The sequence below is a fragment of the Musa acuminata genome, chromosome BXJ1-1 (assembly GCF_036884655.1).
Source record: "Musa acuminata AAA Group cultivar baxijiao chromosome BXJ1-1, Cavendish_Baxijiao_AAA, whole genome shotgun sequence".
NCBI lineage: Eukaryota > Viridiplantae > Streptophyta > Magnoliopsida > Zingiberales > Musaceae > Musa > Musa acuminata.
Window position 1 is genome coordinate 36713275 of NC_088327.1, and position 20397 is coordinate 36733671.

A 20397-nucleotide genomic window follows, 5' to 3' on the forward strand; every position below is an offset into this window, starting at 1 on the left:
GCGACAACAATAAGGTGATTGCTCAAGCGAAGGAACCTAGGTCTCATCAGAAATCTAAGCATGTTCTGAGGAGGTTCTACCTTATCAAAGAGATTGTAACCCAAGGAGATGTAGCAGTGGAAAGAGTTTCATCCGAAGATAACATTGCAGATCCACTGACAAAGCTGTTGTTTCAGATTGTCTTTGAGGGTCACAGGGGTCTGATGGGGATCAGACACATAGGTGATTGGCTTTAGGTCAAGTGGGAGATTACTAGTCATAGGTGCCCAGCAAGCCAATCACGTGAGTGATGGCACGTGTGACTTGATACAGAATCTTTTTGCTTATTATATTTTGCCATATATCACTTTATAACTATTGCATATATGCACATATATATTGTGATGTCCTTGGATTTGTGCAATGGGAATCGGATCATGATGAGATCACGAAAATGAGATCGATTCACCTTTAAACACATATCCTAAATAATCCCGGTCATAGGTTACTCGAGAGGGACATCGTGATAACCAGACAAACTGGTGTGCTGTATACCTGTCTATATGATGGATGCAGCTGGTCTCATAGCTGCTCGTGTAGGGACATTAGGATACAGTACAAGTGCTCATTGGAGAATGAGTTCACTGATTGATCCGCTTACGGAATGCTGGATGGTTGATGATGCCTTATTGTCATACAGTGATTCCGTAGTCCTAGTGGTATATCTAGTTCTTAGACTTGAGACACCAAGGATGTCCTGTATGAGTGCTCCACTCTTTGATACCAGACTTATAGGTTTGGCTGTCCTAGATCTAGTACGGCTGGTCATTGGGAGTGGTAATCAACCTTACGAGAGCTATTGAGTGTCGATAGAGGATCATCCACTCTCGGCGTTATGAGAGGAATATCCCATGTGTTCTTGCTCAGACAAATCCCTAGCCAGGGTCATTCGGGTTGAGAGGGAAAGAGTTCTCCAAGACAATCCGATTAGGGCGAGACTCGAGTAGAAACTGTATGAGTCTGACAGCACCATGCTCGATGTACGGTCTCTAGGATATTAGATGGATGAGGGACTATAGGTACACGGTAACTGAGGACAAACAGGTCTAAAGGATTGGATTCCCCTATATCGTCTGGGGACTACAGCGTAGTGGCCTAGTACGTCCGTAGTCGATGAGTCGAGTGAATTATTACAGAGATAATAATTCACTGAGTTAGAAGGAGTTCTGACAAGTATGACTCACGGCCAGCTCGATATTGGGCCTAGAGGGTCACACACATATGGTAGGCATTGCGATGAGTAGAGGTTCGGATATGAGATATCCGATGGAGCCCTTGTCTTATTGGATATCCAATAAGCCCCTGAATTATTGAATCTCATAGACGAGATCCAATAAGAGCCCATGAGAGATTATTGGATAGAGATCCACTAATATAAAAGGCTTGGGTTATTGGATGCAGATCCAATACCCACTAGGGGAGGATCCATTAGGGTTTGACAGGGGACCTCTATAAATAGGAGGGATTCAGAGCCTCATAGGTTAGAGCCTTTGCTTGCCCCTCCTATTCTCCTTCCCCTCTCCACCTCAGAGCAGGCATGGAGTTTTGAGAAGCGTCGTCGCAGGCCTACTGTGTGGATCGCCGCTAGAGAGGAGGACACTTGACCGCCTTCACCCTCTCCTAAATATCTGCAAGGAAACAAGGATATACGATCTCCCTAGGTAACACAATCTACTCTATACGTAGTTTTTCAGTTTCGTGGATTTTGCGCACCAATCTTCGCACGACGACGAACATCTCTTTGGGAATCGGGGATTTTGTTTTCTTGTTCTTCCGCTGCGTATGTGATGTCGCCCCTAAGATTTTCCAACAGAGATAGTAGCCTCAAGGTTGAAGGCTACATAGACTCGAGTTTCTAATCTGATATCGATGATAGCAAGTCAAATTCGAGGTATATGTACATCCTGAATGGAGGAGCAGTGTGTTGGAAGAGTTCCAAGCAAGATACTACAACTGACTCGACCATAGAGGCGGAGTACATTGCCGCAACAAAGGCAACAACGGAGAGAGTCTGGATAAAGAAGTTCGTCACATATTTGGGAGTTGTGCCAAGCAGCGAGGAGCTGATTCCCTTATATTGTGAGAATAACAGTTAATTGCTCAAACGAAGGAACTCAGGTATCATCAGAAGTGTTCTGAGGATGTTCCAACTTATTAAATAGATCATGGCCCGAGGAGATATAATAGTGGAAAGAGTTCCATTTGAAGATAACATCACAGATCCGTTGATAAAGCTGTTGTCTTAGATTATCTTTGAGCGTCACAGGGGTTTGATGGGGACACATAGATGATTTGCTTTAGGTCAAGTGGGAAATTGTTAGTCATAGGTGTCCTACAAGCCAATCATGTGAGTGATGGCACGTGTAACTTGACACACAGTCATTTTGCTTATTATTATTATTTGATATTTTATCACTTTATATTGCTTGTTATATATATATATATATATATATATATATATATATATATATATATCTGTGCAATGAGAATCGGATCGTGATGAGGTCACGATAATGAGACCGATTCACCTTTAAACACAAACCCTAAATAATCCCGGTCATAGGTAACTCGAGAGGGACATCGAGATAACTAGATAGACTGGTGTGCTGTATACCCGTCTATATGATGGATGTAACTAGCCTCATAGCTGCTCGTGTGGGGACACCAGGGATATAATATATGTGCTCATTGGAGGAGTTTACTGATTGATCTGCTTATGAAATGCTAGATGGTTGATGATGCCTTATAGTCAGATAGTGATTATATAGACTTAGTGGTATATCTGGTCATTAGAATTGAGACATTAAGAATGTCTTGTATGAGTACTTCACTCTTTGATACTAGACTTATAAGTCTGGAGGTTCCAGATCTAGCACAACCGGTCATCGAGAGTGGTATCCAAACTTTCGAGGACTATTGAGTGTTAATAGAGGATCATCCGATCTTAGTGTCATGAGAGAAATATTCAATTTGTTCTTTCTTAAACAAATCCCTAGCTAGGGTCATTCGGATTGAGAGAGAAAGAGTTCTTCGGGAGAATCCGATTAGAGCAAGACTCAAGTAGAAACTATATGGGTTTGACAATACTATGCTCGATATATGGACTCTAGGATATTAGATGAATTAGAGACTATAGGTATATGATAACTGAGGATTGATAGGTCCAATTGATTGGATTCTCCTGTACGTAGTGGCCTAGTACGTCCGTAGTCGATGAGTCGAGCGAATTATTATCGATGTAATAATTCACTAAGCGAAAAGGAGTTCTAACAAGTATGACTCACGACCAGCTCGATATTGGGCCTAGAGGGTCACACACATATGATAGGCGTTGCGATGAGTAGAGGTTCAAATATGAGATATCTGCCGGAGCCCCTATCTTATTAGATATCCAATAAGCCCCTGAATTATTGAATCCTATGGATGAGATCCAATAAGAAAGAGATTATTGGATAGAGATCCAATAAGAGAGATTATTTGATAGAGATCCACTAATCTAAGAAGCTTGGGTAGTTGGATTAAGATCCAATACCCAATATGGCAGGATCCAATAGGGTTAAGTTGATAGGGGACCTCTATAAATAGAAGGGAACCAATGGTTCATAGGCTAGAGCCTCTTTGGGTTGTCATCTCCTATTCTCCTTTCCCCTTCTCCTCCTCAGATAACAAGCCTGAAGATTTGAGGAGTATCGTTGCAGCCCTGCTATGTGGATCACTATTAGAGAAGAGGGCGTTTGACTTCCTTGTTTGACTTCCTTCATCATCTCCTACAGATTTGTAGGGATTCAAGGATATACGATCTCCCTAGGTAACACAATCTTTAATATATGCAGTTTTAAGTTTCGAGAATTTTGTGCACTAATCTTCACACGACAACGAACATATATTTGAGAAATTTGGAGATTTTATTTTCTATTCTTTCGTTGCGCATGTGATGTCGCCCTCGAGATTTCCCCACATTGGTCTGAGAGGACAAGTCGCCTTGCCCATGGGATGTTCCAACGTGACCCCTCCAATGCTTAAGTTAGAGGGATGGGGGAGGAGAGAGTTAATAGTATTTATAAAAGTGTAATGTTCACTCGCTTGCCCCTGTTTAGCCTAGATTTGGTTTTTATACCTGGGCACCTGACAGCAAGGACAAGGATTGGTGAGGGTGCCCCCTACCTTGCTTGTTATGAGACATTAATGGAGGTGGCATACCGATGTGTTATCTCGAGATCGACATTAACATTGAGCGATCGGGAGGGTGGTCACTATCTAACCTTTTAGTCACTTTGAGTCACACAAGGAGTGATCCCTCCTTTAGTCATCTGAACGGGAGGTGTCAGGGAGTCGAACCATGCCATCAATCATTAATGCAGGGGCGTGGCCATTTCTTCAATTGTGGTGTCAGCCAAGAGTGGGTCTTGCGAGCTTTCTTTGGGAAGTCGGGACAAAGGGATCATGGGTTGATCCCCTATTGATGGCTGCAAAGAGTTGATGGGGGCTCCCATACTTTTACTTAGGTGGCCTCCTTCGGATGGTGGGATGAATTGGTGGTGCTAGTACTTTCTCTCTCACTTAGTATAGTTATATAATCAATTCAAGTGTATATCAGTAGTATCCTCCATATGCTATGATATTTGAAACTATAAATTTAAATCTTGATAAAAAACTAGTATCAATAATCTATTGGTCTAATATGATCATATATTGAGTAGTACACAGACCTGTACCACTTAGTATCATCCAAAAGGATCATATATAAATAATACAGATCAATGTTAGACCATGTATTTAGGTAGACGTAAGGTCCTACAAAATAATATATGTAAAGATAGGGACTCATATAAAATAATAAAATAAATAATGCTTTAGCTCAAAATTCGTGTCCAGAACTAACTCATCATATTTGTCTCTTTCAGAAAATCTAACTTATGAGCCCAGGTTCATCAAACACTTTCAAGTATCAAAGTAATATCCTCAGTAGGAGAATAAAGACATGCACTTGCCAGAATATGGAATGAAAGTCTTGTTAAATGACCCACTTCCATTGAATTGGTAACTTTGCCCATTTCTTGAAGGATGGTATAAGTGGCTACAAGAAAGGATTGTAGTTGAGCTCTTTCTATATATAGGATAAAGGCTAGTAACAACACCAATGCATATGTTCACTACAGCATTGAAGGGTGAGATAATGCTACTACCATCACTCTATCCCTTGTCTTTGTAACTCAAATGGAAGCTACTTATTCAGGAAGAGCCCCTAGTAACCGAGAGCAAACCAAAATTTGTTTAACCGTGTTAGATAGTTCATTCACACCATTGTAGCTGCGTAGGTCAATAATTCTCTCAAGATGATGTAATGCAACAAATGACTGTTCTGGTTCTGAATGACCCAACATTATACAGAATAAACCCACCAATAAAGTCTCATTATCAGTTTACTGCTAAGGTTATCAATGCTCCTTTCATGATAGCCATTTATCAGTCTACAAATACTATGAAATTTTTAGTGCATTACAATAGAAAATTAAACTTATAGAACATAGAGAAGAAACCATAGGAGAAAGTAATGTTCTCAAGCAACTTGAATAGAAAATCAAGCATAGCAGATGCCACTTGCCAATAAAGAGATATCAAGATGTGAGCTACCCTGGATATTTTATTAACCAATGCTTGCATGTGCTCAACAATAATCGATTTAAGCACACAAAAAATAATAGCCTTGGCGTTTCTAGCGACATGACATATCAAAGGAATAGTACTTTTTGTAACATGAAGATGGTTCAGATAATGACCACAAACCAAGGTCAACAAACTAGAAGAGGATATCTGGAACAACAATATTGCATGGAAGAGAGTTTAGTTGTATACCAACAACTTCCAAATTATTTCTCCAAACTCACCAAACTGTTTTCTCATATTTGAGAATAACATATGCAGGTGAGGAGAAAATACTTGAAATAATAGTTTAGCATCTGACTGATGGATACATCTGACTGATGGATATGAATATGCAGATTAAAAATTCTTTTACTAAATTATCGATAAGTGCTAACTCATCCGCAAAAATTGATAAAAAAATGATAAAATTTGTGAAAGATCAGAGGTAATAAACATGTGTCCCTTCAAGTATTGCTTTGCATTTCAAGATACTGACACCCATCCTAAAAATCTAGAAAATGGACATATGCAACTTGAAAATCTGGATATTTTCTGCATCCACGATAAATGTGGAATAAAGTTCTGTAGATGAAACCAGCACTTTTGATGCCAATGGGATATGTCCGTTCATCATTTCCAGAAGATGTTATTATTAATCTTTCAAGAAGTGCCCAGCACCTTTGCAGCCCATGTAACTTTTCCATTTCAAGCTGTATGTTGCTTGCTTTCAGTTGGGTGTACAAAGTTGTAATTTGTCCACTAAGATTTGCAGCTGACTGCAGTATAATGTCATTAACATTCTCTACAGAACAGGATAACTCAGTTGCAGAATGCAGTAGAAAGAGGGGAGACTCTGAAGGAGGATTACAAAGTGACAAAGCAATGGTTGATTCTGCCTAATCAATGTTGCCACATCAGCTGATTCAATGTCGACTTGTGATATTTCCAAAGCCTGCTGATTACCTTCAAAATAATATGTACAAGGTTTTCCCAAGAGCCAAAATTCTCCCAGATTCGAGGTCCAGTTTAGCGGAAGCAGAATTTGTAGAACAGTTATATCTCTTTTACTTTCAAGATAAGCTATTGTCTCCAGATTGACATTACATCTCTTAAGGTCTTTATAAAACACCACTAATCCATTTTTATTCTTGAATTTGGATCCAATGATTTTCAAAGAATGAGTTGACATAACATTCTGTAGCCAAGAGTATGGCTTCTATTGCAGCTTCATGGCTTTCTAGGGTCATGTCATGCTGGGAACACAAATCAACTGCCAAATGTTCAAATTGGGAAGCCCTATATACCGAATCTTGATAGTTTACAAGTTGTAGATAATATGCTTGTGAATACAAGTAATCAGCAAAGAAACCAATATTCTGAAAGTTGTTATTTGAAATCTTATTCACCTCTGAAACACCACAAGCGAAATTCAATCTGATCCAGTCCCTTGGAAACACTTGTCAAAACAATTTTTGACAGATCTCTAGGAGCAAACTACAGATTAGCATCTTGGAGTACATCTTTTCTTGTGGCAGCTTTAGATGCATCAATCTTTCTCTTTGCTTCATCCAGATTACTGGATGTGCTAGAAGCCCCATGAGAACATATCACAAAGTCAGAAGAAACAGCTAAAGACTCTTGATCAGCCACCTTAGGAAATGAACATTTGTAAAGGTCAATATCTAAAGGAAATGACATATGTGACCCCAAAACAAAAAGGAGTACAAGTATATTGTCAGCTAAATGAAAACCAAGTAATGTAACAACCAACAAGGTGCATTTGATAATATTCTTTTTGTTGCAGGGAAAAAAAAACAAAAAATAATTTCTTCTTTTTTGACTCTCACATCTTTTTAAACTACAGTCTTCACCGATCACTTCATTCTCTCTCTTTGCATCTCCAAAAATAAGCACTATAAAGTATAAACTATAAAGATGTTAAAGTTTTTTTTATTTTTCCTATGATATTATCATATACTGTTACAGTAGACCTTGGTGCGATAGATCCACGTCTCCATTCAGATTCCACAAAAGGAAGAATGGCAGGCCTTCATAATGCAGTACATATAACATTGAATGCAATACAACAGTTCTTCTATTTCTCCAAGTGTATATCATAAGCAGAAGTTGTATTCTTTGTTCCAGTAATCACAAGATCAAGGAAGGGTTCTAGCATCTCCAAAAGAAATAGAAGCCTATGTTCAAATTCCTACACGGATGGTAAAAGCATCATCTATCTGACTGGAAAGAGTAAGCAAAATTATGCTTGATACTTCAATAGGTCAAACCTTATATTTTGACAGTACATCATCCATATGCCCAGACAAGACCAACAAGATATATTTCAAAGCAAGGATTGAAATACCATATCATACCGGTGTTTCGAGGTTGGTTCGGTATGGTACGGTATGACATACCAAGCGGTACGCCTAATTTAGGTGTAATGGAGTTTAGGATAACACAAATATGAGAAAAAAAAAGTTTGAGATAGTTTAAGAGAGTGAGAATAAAATGAAGTGAAATAGGAGAGAAGAAGGGTTTAAAAACATGAGAAAGGGTCGAAATCGACCGTTACCGAGCTGTGCCGGGCGGTAACGGACAATCCGCATACCGATAACCTGTCGGACTGGCACGTACCGTCCGTACCGAGCGGTACCATTCAAATTGTATACCTTGCTTCAAAGCAACATAAGCATGGCTAGCAGATTATGAAAACACCTGGTAGGGACATTATGAACAAAGTCAACCAAACATGAAGCATGAAAATAAGTGCATAATCTGTCATACGAAAGTGTATCAAGATTTTTTTTCCTTTTCTTGAATTTTTATTCAGGAGGAAGTGGATAAAATTTGGATAATAACTGGGGTATTGTGACAAAATTCATAGTTTCTTGAGCACACACAGATGAAAGATGGATGTCACATATAGGGTTCATGAACTAAAAAGTACTAAATGATAATGACTAGAACTAAAGGACTTGCAGGATTTGAATAAACCAACCATAGCTAATTCCAAATTCACAGGTAGGATCCTTATTGTTTCATGCATAAAAGCTACATGAAAAAAATCTTATCCTACATAAGAAACATGATCCACCATAAGTAAATAACAGGAAATGCTCTTTTCGTCAAATGTGCCTGCAGAAAATGTGACACTAAAAATATTCCATCGTAGGTTCTTAGAAGTTAGAATATATGGTTCCATAAAGAAAATGTTTTATTGTACCTTAAAAACTTCATTAGTCTTAGAAACAACATAGTGAAAGTGTGCAAGAGCGCTGTCACATGCATGTTGGTAGCTGCAATGTGTGGAACTCACAAAGAGACATTTTCATACTAAAACCTGTTGCTAAATACATGCCACAGAAACAAGGTATTGCATCAGGACCCAACTGATTTTTTTTTGACCAATTGTGCATATAAAAAAAAAAGCCTGATGAAATCAGTAAAAAATTAAGATCATAATGCAATAAGTATCAGTAAGATCTTAGTACCTAATCAAATGCAAGGTCCTTGGCCAGTCTATAAATTATAATATATGATACAACTTATTATCCTATTTTGTAATCTTGATAAAATCAGCTCTGCGAAATCATAGAGTCAAGATGTATCCTGGACATAACTGTTAGTGAAATTGGATAATAACTGGGGCATTGTGATGAAATTCATAATTTCTTGAGCACACACAGATGAAAGATGGATGTCACATACAGGGTTCATGAACTAAAAAATACTAAATGACAGTAACTAGAACTAAAGGACTTGCATTCACAGGATTTGAAGTGTATATTTTAAGTGTATATTGGTATCTAAGAAACATGTAAAAAATAATCTGCTACCCATTAAGAAATATATAGCTTTCCAAGACACAACAGTAGTTATATTGGCCCATAAAAGTCCCATAAGAGTTGAGCACAACACTACAAAGAACTCTGTACAAGGCTGTGTCATAGTTGTATCATCAGAACACTCAAACAGTAGGTTCTTTATTGGCACTCTAGAAAAAAAGGAAAACTACAATCCAACAGACAAAATTTTCAGTTTCACAATAACTGTTATCATGATCATGATCAAATTCAAGAGATCAAGGTTTTATTCAAGTGTACAAATGACTGATATTGTCGGAATCTTCACAATAAGGTAATAGATGGATCACAAAATAACATCTATGATAGGTCATAGAAAGTGTTTTTTTAGTTCATCAGGATGGTCATGTCAGTACAATACATGTCGATCAGCACGGTTTAAACATATGGCTGGAACAAGCCTTGTGCTTGATTGTGTGTTCAGGGACATCCTTGGTATAAAACCAAACACCATGCTAGTATTATACTAGCATGACATAGCTCGACAATCATCAACCACTGCTGGCAAACTTGAAATATTATCATACATCATCAAATGGTGAAACTAATTGCCATCTGAACAATCATCATCAAATATTATACCACAGCAGAACAAATTGCCTCTGAACTTCATAGTCTTTGTTATGCTAGGGCTATGATGTTCAAATCAAATAACATTTTTCTCAAAATGAGAAGATTATTTCACGAGAAAATTAATGATTGATAATTTGATCATCCACAATAAATCACAATGTATTGAACACAAAAAAAGTCAGATCTGCACCAAGAAATGATCAAGTACTCATCAAACATAGATAGTTTTAATTGCTTACGTTAGATAATTCACCAAACATTATTTATATATTTTCATGATGAATAGGTTAATTATGATGAATCATGATTTATATACATCTACCTATTCTAACATTAAATAAATACCAAATTTTGTCACATTAAATAGTAAACATTATACATTGATACATGCCCATATCCATCATATCAATATCTTGCACTTGTATCCATGACTTCATAACCAACCAACCAACCAAACGAGCATTCATTATAATAAAGAATTAAGCCTTCATAACAGTAATAAAAACAAGAAGAATGATGGAATTACTTGAATAACACCAAGAGGTCCTCCGGAAGTTCAATTGCAAGATCAACCTGAAAAAGGGTCGATGCAGTTACAAAAATACAAGTTGTTGACTTAATATGTAGACTTATTATGGGAAAAGATGAAACCTTTGCAGTAATTGTATATATCCATGGTGATAATGGTCCAAAGCATAAATCAATCAATACACATGCTGCTTTTGCCTGAAGATTGAAAAATAAATGCTTACTAAGAAAGCCAAAAAGTAAGTTGTCTATTCATAATTAAACTTGGTATGAAACCAACAAACACGAGATGATAAGAATGAAGACAGATAGCCCGCACAAGCATTAAGAAGATGACGATGAAATTATTATTATCTGCAACAACAGATTAATATGAATTGTTGAGACTTTTGATAAGAATACAAATGCATGTAACGTATATCACCCAGATGCATCACTGCTGAACCTGAGAGAGAGCATGCTGGACAGAAGGATGTTTCGACAAAGAAAAACTATCATCAACTTGATTTAGGAGGCTAATTGGAGGAAGACGTGCCATCAAATGAAAGGAAATCAGAATCCATCCAAATTAATTAATATATAAACTAGTAAAAGGTGTTAAAAGTTTTAACTTAAAACAGAGACCTTTCACCTGGAAGCAGTGCTTGTATAAGTGGTAATAGGGACGAAAATTTTGAATTACTGTTAGCCAATTTGCAGAACAGGAGAAGCTATCTATTCATTATAAAAGAATGTAAACACTCGGCAATTTAGTTACAGAAGCAGACTCCTGGTGGCTAAAAGTTATTCCAATAGGAAAAAAACAGGATAATTAGTTTAAAAAACATTATAGGGTAGGTGATCATTTAGAACATACTTGTGAAGCACATCCAAATAAGACATGAGGACTGCCTTCTTCCGCTGCAGATATATCCAAGACATTCAAATAAGAAGCATCCTAATAATCTTCAGTTCATTTGAATTCTTCCCCAAACAAGCTCAAGTAATCATTAAGTTGCATGTGCCTGGTTACTTCAGTTTTAACAATTTCATCAAATATTGAAGACAGACCCAACTATTCAAGTACAAAATTGCCAAATCAGGTTGTAAATTGATTTGATAAGAAACCATATCCATTCACATAATATGCATGAAAAAATAATTTAATTAACATTAGTTTCTTCATAAACTTATTGTGGAATCCTCTAAACTAAGAAAGAACACTTTTGAACACGTGGAAAGCCAAAAAGCAAAAGAATTTCTATTAAGTAATATGGAACACATCATCTATAATTATTTCAATGTTTGACACAAAATATTACAGAACAAAATGCAAAGAAGAAACAGAAGAACATCTGTAACTAACAATGTGGAGACTTGTCCTTGTAAATGGCAGTCCAAATCCTTTGAGAAATGGACCTGCATAGCCATCGTGTCTCTCACAATTCAATTGGAGATTCATATATGTCATTGCAGCTGCCAATAAAAAGTTAAAAAAAAAATTAACCATCAAGTTTTAGTTCACAAAGTCAAATAAAGTGGAGTAGTTTATCTCATCATGTTCCAAGGATTGTCAATCTTGATCCAACCAATTTAGAATGGTACCACCCGGTACGGGCGATACGTACCGATCCGACGACATACCGATACGCGAACCGCCCGCTACCAGATAGAACATGCTAGAGTGCTACAATGCTACAGTAAGAGGAAGAAATATTTAAAACCGCTCGGTAATAGTGATACAGTGCTCCAATGGTCAAATTGACTGTTGGAACCCTTTCTTATGGTATTTAAACCCTTCTTCTCCTTTATTTCACTCCATTACATTCTCATACTCTCTTAAACTATCTCAAACTCTTTTTTTCTCACATTTGTGCTCTCCTAAACTCTACAAAACAACGATTTGTGAATTGAATCGAGGCTAATTTAGAAAGATTAAGAGGAAGAACTTTCTAATCAAGAGGTATGTTTACATAAGGATAATCCGTACTGAATTGAAATACGAACCTTGCATAAGATATTCTTCAAAGCCTGAAAAAAATATGTGATACTATTCTTACCTAATTTACATTGATTTTACTAAACTTATGCTATTACTATATTTATTTCTAACTTAAAAATCCTATCCTAACTTTTTTTTTTATTTTTAGGTATTTTCGGAGGGTCTTACACCTAAATTAGGTGTACCGCTTGGTACACCCTAGCGTACCGCTCGGTATACAGTACTGTACCATACCGAGCCAACCTCGAAATACTAATACGGTACGGTATTGCATACCTTGATCCAACCTATAAAATTTCACCATTAAGAACCTTATCCACATGCTGTGGTTTCCCGTCCTAACAATTATCATCCATAGAAAGCATACTTGTTGGTTTCTTAGATGAGTAACTTACATTATGGACAATGCTAGTTCATGATATATAAGTTACATAGTCCCGATATTTGCATGTTAGTCCATAAAAGACGTCACTTAAATCAAGGATTGAAATTTTGTACCATACCAAAATTTCAAGACTAATTCGATACGGTATGATACTATATACCGAGTGGTATATTTTGGTATACCGCTGTGTGTGTGTGTGTGTATATATATATATATATATATATAGGTAAACCGCACAGTTTACCTCTATGCGGGGCGACGTCGCAGATAAAAAAAAATTATGAAATCTAAAAAACAAAAATATTGCGATGATGCCCGAGGCGACATTACCCAAGAAGAGAAGAAAAAAAAAAAAATCTTCGCTTCTCTCCGCCCCACAAGCCGATGCATCTTCTCCCGCGCACAGATGAGAAGTCGACAGGCGAGGAGGAGAGAGGTGACATCCAGGTTCTACCTTTATTTCCTATTTCTTTCTTCATCTTCTCCCTCTTCTTTCTTCTCCCTCGATCACCGTCGATAATAACACCTCAATCGATAACGATAATGCCTTAATTGATGGTACCGCTCGGTAGCGGGCGGTCCGTGTACTGGTCTATTGACGGACCGGTATGTACCGCTCGGTACGAGCAGTATCATTCGGTATTGCAGACCTTGATTTAAAGAACTAATGGGCACTTTAAATGTTAGAATTAGGAACAGAAAACTCTATTTCTCATAATAACTGGAGAGGTCAATATACGTTGCATCAATTTATTGTGACGGACTAGTCTTACCATGAAACAGTTAGGATCATGCTTATGAGTACTAACATGTTTTCAACACTGGCTTTTTATGGCCTTAAGCAACCCTCCACCTTTTTCATTCGGGCTTGGGACCGACATTGGCGGTGTTAGAAACATTAGTACTCATAACAAGAAATCAAGTAAAGAAACTAATTTTCTTTGAGAAAGATCAAAATTGAAACACCTAGAAGGAATTTAAAAGTGACAATTGTAGATCCGAAAAATAAGTATACTTCTGTCTAATTAGACAACAAAGAGGCCTTTGAATCATGGCACTACTCGCTTTTTTAAACCTAACAATGAGAAACATTTTTTTGCCAACACATAAAAACATAAGAAAGTTTGTTTTCTCTATGGCTGTGATTTTGGTGGAGAAAGGGGGAAATTAAGCATAGCCATCTCTGAACATATCACTAACCTATGACACAACGACTTCCAATGCAGAAAAACCTAGAGAAAATGAAGTTCTCGATTGAGGCATTCACATCAACATAATAACTCTACTAGATTGAACATGTTTCATCTTGTTTACAACTAAGCAAAAATTTATTTACGTCTAACACATACTTATATAAGATAAATTTGTCCATTTAAATTTGTTCCTCCTAACCTTGCCTCCTGCCTAACGTTCAAGGTGAGAACATTTTTAATTAACCTAGTCTATTGGTACTCCATTTGTGGTAAGGAAACCCAACTATATAAATATTTATCCTATTTGTTTCATGAAAGATGCAATCTTTATGTAACTTTTATTCAATTTTCAGATCCATATATCAACTGGGTAGCTTGTCCTAATATCTTAATGAGGGAATGCCTTGGAAGATCAAGAGATAGCTCCATTAACAAGTGTACTAAAATAAAAAAAATCAGAAATTAAGAAAATACGGGAAGACTCTTTCAGATAATAATTTATATAAAAGAAGACAATTAAATTGATTACACTATCATGGACTTGAGTTAAAGAGACATATATTGTAATACAAAAAAAATGTTCAAATTTTGTCACACCATCGAGGAATTAAGTTATATCTTTTTTCTTGTTGTGATCAATTGCAACTTTTATTTCGGCATATCCTAAGAGTTTTGCAAGAATATATAGAATTTTTGAAACTTGAATCATATAATGTAAACTATCCGTCCGACCCATTATTTATTTACTTTTGTCTAGATTAGTTGACATAAACTAATTAGACATCTTGTTTCTTTCTGTAGGATTTCATTCCAATACTTACATTTTTAGTTTAGCAATTTAAGATCCAATATACAAAAGCCAAAAACTTATAATGAATAACAAATATATGTTCAGGACAAGGATTATAATGAATAATAAATGAATGTTGAGGACAAGGATTGAAATTTCATACAATATCGGAGTTTTGAGATTCGCTCGGTACGATATGGTACTGTATACCGAGAGGTACATTTGATATCTATATATATATATATATATATATACACATATATATATACATATACATATATATATATATAACATAAAAAGGGGCGATTGCCTCGTCACCCTTTTTGGTGCGGGGGGAGGGTTTTTCTCCTACGCGGGCAAAAAAACAAGCGACGTCCCTTTGGTTTACTTATAAATTAACATATGACTTCTAAATTTTTTGGAAAATCAGTTCACTTAGTATACCAATAAAATGCATTGAAGTAATTCTTGAAATAATTGAACTCTTCAAAACAATTTGCAATATTTCATTAACAAATTCAGAAGGCTTAACAGAGAGAGAGAGATGGGGGACCAATTCACTAATTCAAATGAAGGTAAAGTGTGTGTTTAAGCTAAGCTTCTGGTTCGAATGATACATTGCCCCAAGATGTAAACGTTCAGAATCTTACGAGTTCTTCCTGCATTCTTTCATTTTGTTAGTTCATTTTTGACAAACAATATCTAGAATATCAGCTTGGATATATAAATTTGTCCACTTTTGGGAAAAAAAAGTACACTGGTTGTTCATTCATGTACAAATTCTCTCAAATTTTTATCCAAAGTGTGAGGCTTCAAGTCAAACACTAACAAGCACCTAGTAGATGGATCTTTTCTGGATGGCTCCACGTCAAGCACGAAATTTTCAAACCATTTGAAACACGAGGGAAACAAAAAAAATCTGACCAGTATGAATAACTATTATTCTGCATAACAAGGGTGAGCTAAGCATATGTGCATTAATAAAAAAAATACTAGATGATCTCATTGGTAATTTGTCAGACATTCATTCTCTTGTTCTTCGATGCATAATTTCACAACATAAAACTGATTTCTAGTTTTACAATTCAAACACCAATAACCACTAATCAAGAGAAAAAGAAGGTTGTATATAGTGGGTCTGTCGTACCGAGCCATACCGCCCGGTACAGGTGGTACGTACCGGTCCGACAGGTTGTCGGTACGCGGACCGACTGTTATCGGTCCGAGTGTACTGTAGTACTGTAGCAGTGCTACAGTACTCGGTACACCTAGGTGTACCGCTCGGTATACCGTACCGTACCGGTATCGAGCCCAGGTCGAAATACCGGTACGGTACGGTACCGTATTACGAACCTTGGTATATACACCATCCCCTTCTTGCAAAGGATGCACGCACCATTGGCCATGAGCTTCTTGTTTGTCTTGATCAGGCTCTGGAGTTTCCTGAGGATCATCAATCTCCACTGCATTAGCCTTGTCCATAAGGCCAATGATAGTTTACAAGATGTACATGACGATAGCAAGAGGCACAGAGGTAGAGGTGTTGGAAGGGATGGTAACTTTGGAGATGGAGACTTCAAATGCTTACCCAATATTCATTTTGTTTCTCCATTACATCCAACAAGACCATCAATATATTATTAAAAAAATGATGACTTCAATAATTCAATCGGAATTATCATGTCAAATTCAAACTTGGTACCACATGTGATATTACTGGAATCACAATAAATAATCACAACCGTTGCTACTACCTTAATCTCAGTAAACAAATTGGGAAGTTGGAAACAAGAAATACCAACTCAAAGGTCGGTGTTATACTTACAAAAGGAAAATTTCAGATATAGTGCTTGGATGCTGAAACTTGTGGTAAATGACCACAACAGCAGAATTGAAAAAATACTGAAATAGTAGCCATGTCATTAATTGGTGAACATTTATATGAAACATAACAAGCTTGTCTATCAAGCTCATGAACATTGCTACTACTCTTCTACAGCTACAACTGATTCAGCAAGATAAATCCCATAGACTGAAACAATCACAAATCAGAACCTTCAGATTCAATGAAGATCCTGTTAATCGGAAGGACCCGAACTACTCCACTATCACCATAATGAAGCATTTGTGAACTATTGATCTAGTAAGCTAACTTCCAAAATTTAGAACCTACATTATATCCCATTTGGCACCAGTTTTCTAGCCCTATCTTAGGATTAGAAGTGTATCTATGTTGCAGAAGACCTAGTCTATTCATGGAAAGACATATAAATTTGATATTTTTATTCATTTCACAGGGAAAAACATAATAAACAGAATTACAATGCCTCACCTTTATCAAGCTCATAGATTTATTTGTTTGGTATCTCTTTACTATTATGAAATATACTGTGGTTTACAGTTCTCTTAGGTTGAAATCAGGGTTTGCCGTACCGAGCCATACCGCCCGGTACGGGCGGTACGTACCGGTCCGACAAGTTGTCGGTACGCGGACCGCCCCGTACGCGGACCGCCCCGTACCGGTCAACTAACAATTTTTGTATTTTTGTGTTATATCACATCATATTGCGTTAAAATTAGTACCAATATTCAATTCATTCATGGAAGTTGGAAAGTACATGAAAAGCAAAAACAACTACATACAAACATAGCATACAAATCCAAGAGGGACGAGCATACGGGTCAACGATTAAGTTTTGATACCATATTACATGAAAAAATAAAAGAAGAAAAATAACATAAAGAATTACAGGGCATGACAATTTGCTTTATAAACAATAGAAGATGTTCATCAAAACTAAGTAGCTAGCTTTCTATTTAGTGATAAAAAATAATATGATATGAGCCAAAAGTGTCATGATTCAGTTATGCATCTACTTTTATACCCAAATCTAGTGATTCTACAAAGCCTAACCTATGGAGACTAAAAATAAAAGTTTCAAATTACCATATCAAAACGTAACTGATTGAGTGTACCTTCAAAATGTATGGATAAGTACATGTGTTTTAACCTGATTAAGAAGCATCTTTTATTGAGATATCAGTTGAATGCTGCACAAATATGTTCCAATTAACAACTAGCTTTGTACGATACCTTTATAATTTGCTTTGCTAGTCATTTCAATTTGAGTGAGATTTTATTTACACTTAATATTTCACATTGTACATTTACCATCATAGAATTACAAATTAATTATTTTAGAAGTAATAACATGATAAGCAAAAAGGACCGTAAAAATTACACAAGGATGTTCTTTGAGTATCGAGTTGAGTAAAGTCAATTTAGCTAAAGCATAGCAAACAATATAAAATGCCACATTATAAAACCTTATTAACTATAGTAATAATTGCATCATAAATGCATAAGAACTTCTTGCTAACAACACATCATAAAAATTTATAGTTCCAATGTTAAGGGCACAAAATTGCAGACTTGACTTCAGCAACATTTCAAGAGCTCATGTAAATCTCTCAATTTGGATAAGTGAACATAAACAAAAACTTCGGATCAGTGAGCATAACTAAAATCTTGATCACAAGCACTACAAAATGCTATTGGAAGTTGAATCTAGACAACATAAGAGCTAATAATCAAAGAAAAAACATTCTACCAAGTGACACTATCCCATAATTCCATATCCACATATTGCAATCGCCATCATCTGAGAAATGACCAAGCTGAAACCATCAGCAATTGAGTCCCAAATTTCATTAAGACAAACACACCAACATTAATACCTAAAGGTCGAGGAGAGGTCATAAATCATTGGAATTTGTCTGCATTAGCATCTACTTGATAGCAAATTTTGAAAATAAAAGAGAAACAACCCATATTAAGTGAGTGTCATCTGGTTACTAATCTTATCAAGCTATGACAAATAACAATCACCAAGAGAGAACTCTAAGATCACAAGAAAGGTAGCTTTGCATTTAATATTCCATTTAAAATCACAAAAATATTTAAAGATGGACATTTGTCTTCATGATTTCTTACTTCTTGAGATTCTCTTCAATTTTTTTTAAAAAAACTCTGACCTAGTTCCTAGCTCAGAGCAACATTAACATAACCAAAAAAACTGATAGCACCAACACTTGAGAGTAAATAAATCAAAATCACCCTTGTTGAAATTGTATGACACTCAATGGTTATAACCAATCATACAACATTTTAGAAAATGATAGTAGCTACCCATGATATCTTCACTTCTTGTTGTTGTTGGTACAATGAACAATCTGAATCTTGAACGAGGCAAATACACAGAGATGCACAAATTACTAAATATGGCATGTCACGTAAAACTAGATAACTGACATCAATAAAATATTTCCTATATAAGATTAGAGAATGGACTACATAACAGCAGAAAAAAAATATCTCAGATAGATTTATTTTCTGAATTTCTATATTCATGACCAAGGTCTGCAATACCGAATTATACCGCCCGGTACGGGCGGTACATACCGGTACGCAGACCGCCCGCTACCGAGCGGTACATTCAAAAAAATCTCATATCGAACGATACGATGTAATATCTAGCGGTAACGGTCGATTTCGATCGTTACCACACTGTAGCAGTGCTACAATGCTCCAACGGTCGTTACCACACTATAGCAGTGCTACAGTGCTCCAACGGTCAATTTGACCGTTGGAGCCCTTTCTCATTCTATTTAAGTCATTCTTCCCCCCTATTTCATTATACTCTCTTAAACTCTCTCTCAAACTTTTTTTTCTCTCCTAAACTCTACAAAACAACGATTTATAAATTCAATCGAGACTAATTTGGGAAGATTAAAAGGAAGAGCTTTTTAATCAAGAGATATATATTCGATTTCTTTAATTAGAGAGTAATTAAGATCTTTAAGATTATGATTAGTGTGTTTATGCATATTAAATATTGAATAATATTTATGATAGTAAAATAAGTTTAATTAAGTTTTATTAAAGTTATTTAATACTGTGATTAATCATTTTAATGATGATTTAATCAAAATTTATTCGATTTTATATCAATTCAATGTCTTTAATACCTATTAGGGTATTTGTCATGTTTATAATGTTGAAAGAGACGTAATTAATGAAAAATTAACTATGTTAATCGTATAATTAGTGTAGATAAATGATGATTTTATCATAATTTAAATCATATTGGATTAAAATTACATATTTGAATCATATTGATCCCATTGACCTCCAATTCTACAACGAAGATTCAGAGCCAATGTTAGATTGGGTGGAGACCCGTCGTTCGTTTTGATGGTAAAATCAACAATCAGGTATATCTACATATATAATTATTTAATTAATTTGAATTTTAGAGTTTATATTGTAATAAAATAGTCTAACAATTCAAATGATTTTTCTGTAGATATTTCAATCTATAACGAGCTGAAATACG

The 20397-nt window shown here is 36.0% G+C and overlaps 1 long non-coding RNA gene across 1 annotated transcript; it reads right to left on the minus strand.

Annotated features, from left to right (window-relative positions):
• Nucleotides 1-6119: 6119 nt before the first annotated feature.
• LOC135678306 (uncharacterized) lies at nt 6120-19736 on the minus strand. Its single transcript, XR_010514894.1, has 3 exons — nt 10776-19736; nt 10651-10697; nt 6120-8403 (listed from the first exon to the last, which is right to left on the minus strand). It is a non-coding gene; the product is annotated as an uncharacterized LOC135678306 (long non-coding RNA).
• Nucleotides 19737-20397: the final 661 nt, after the last annotated feature.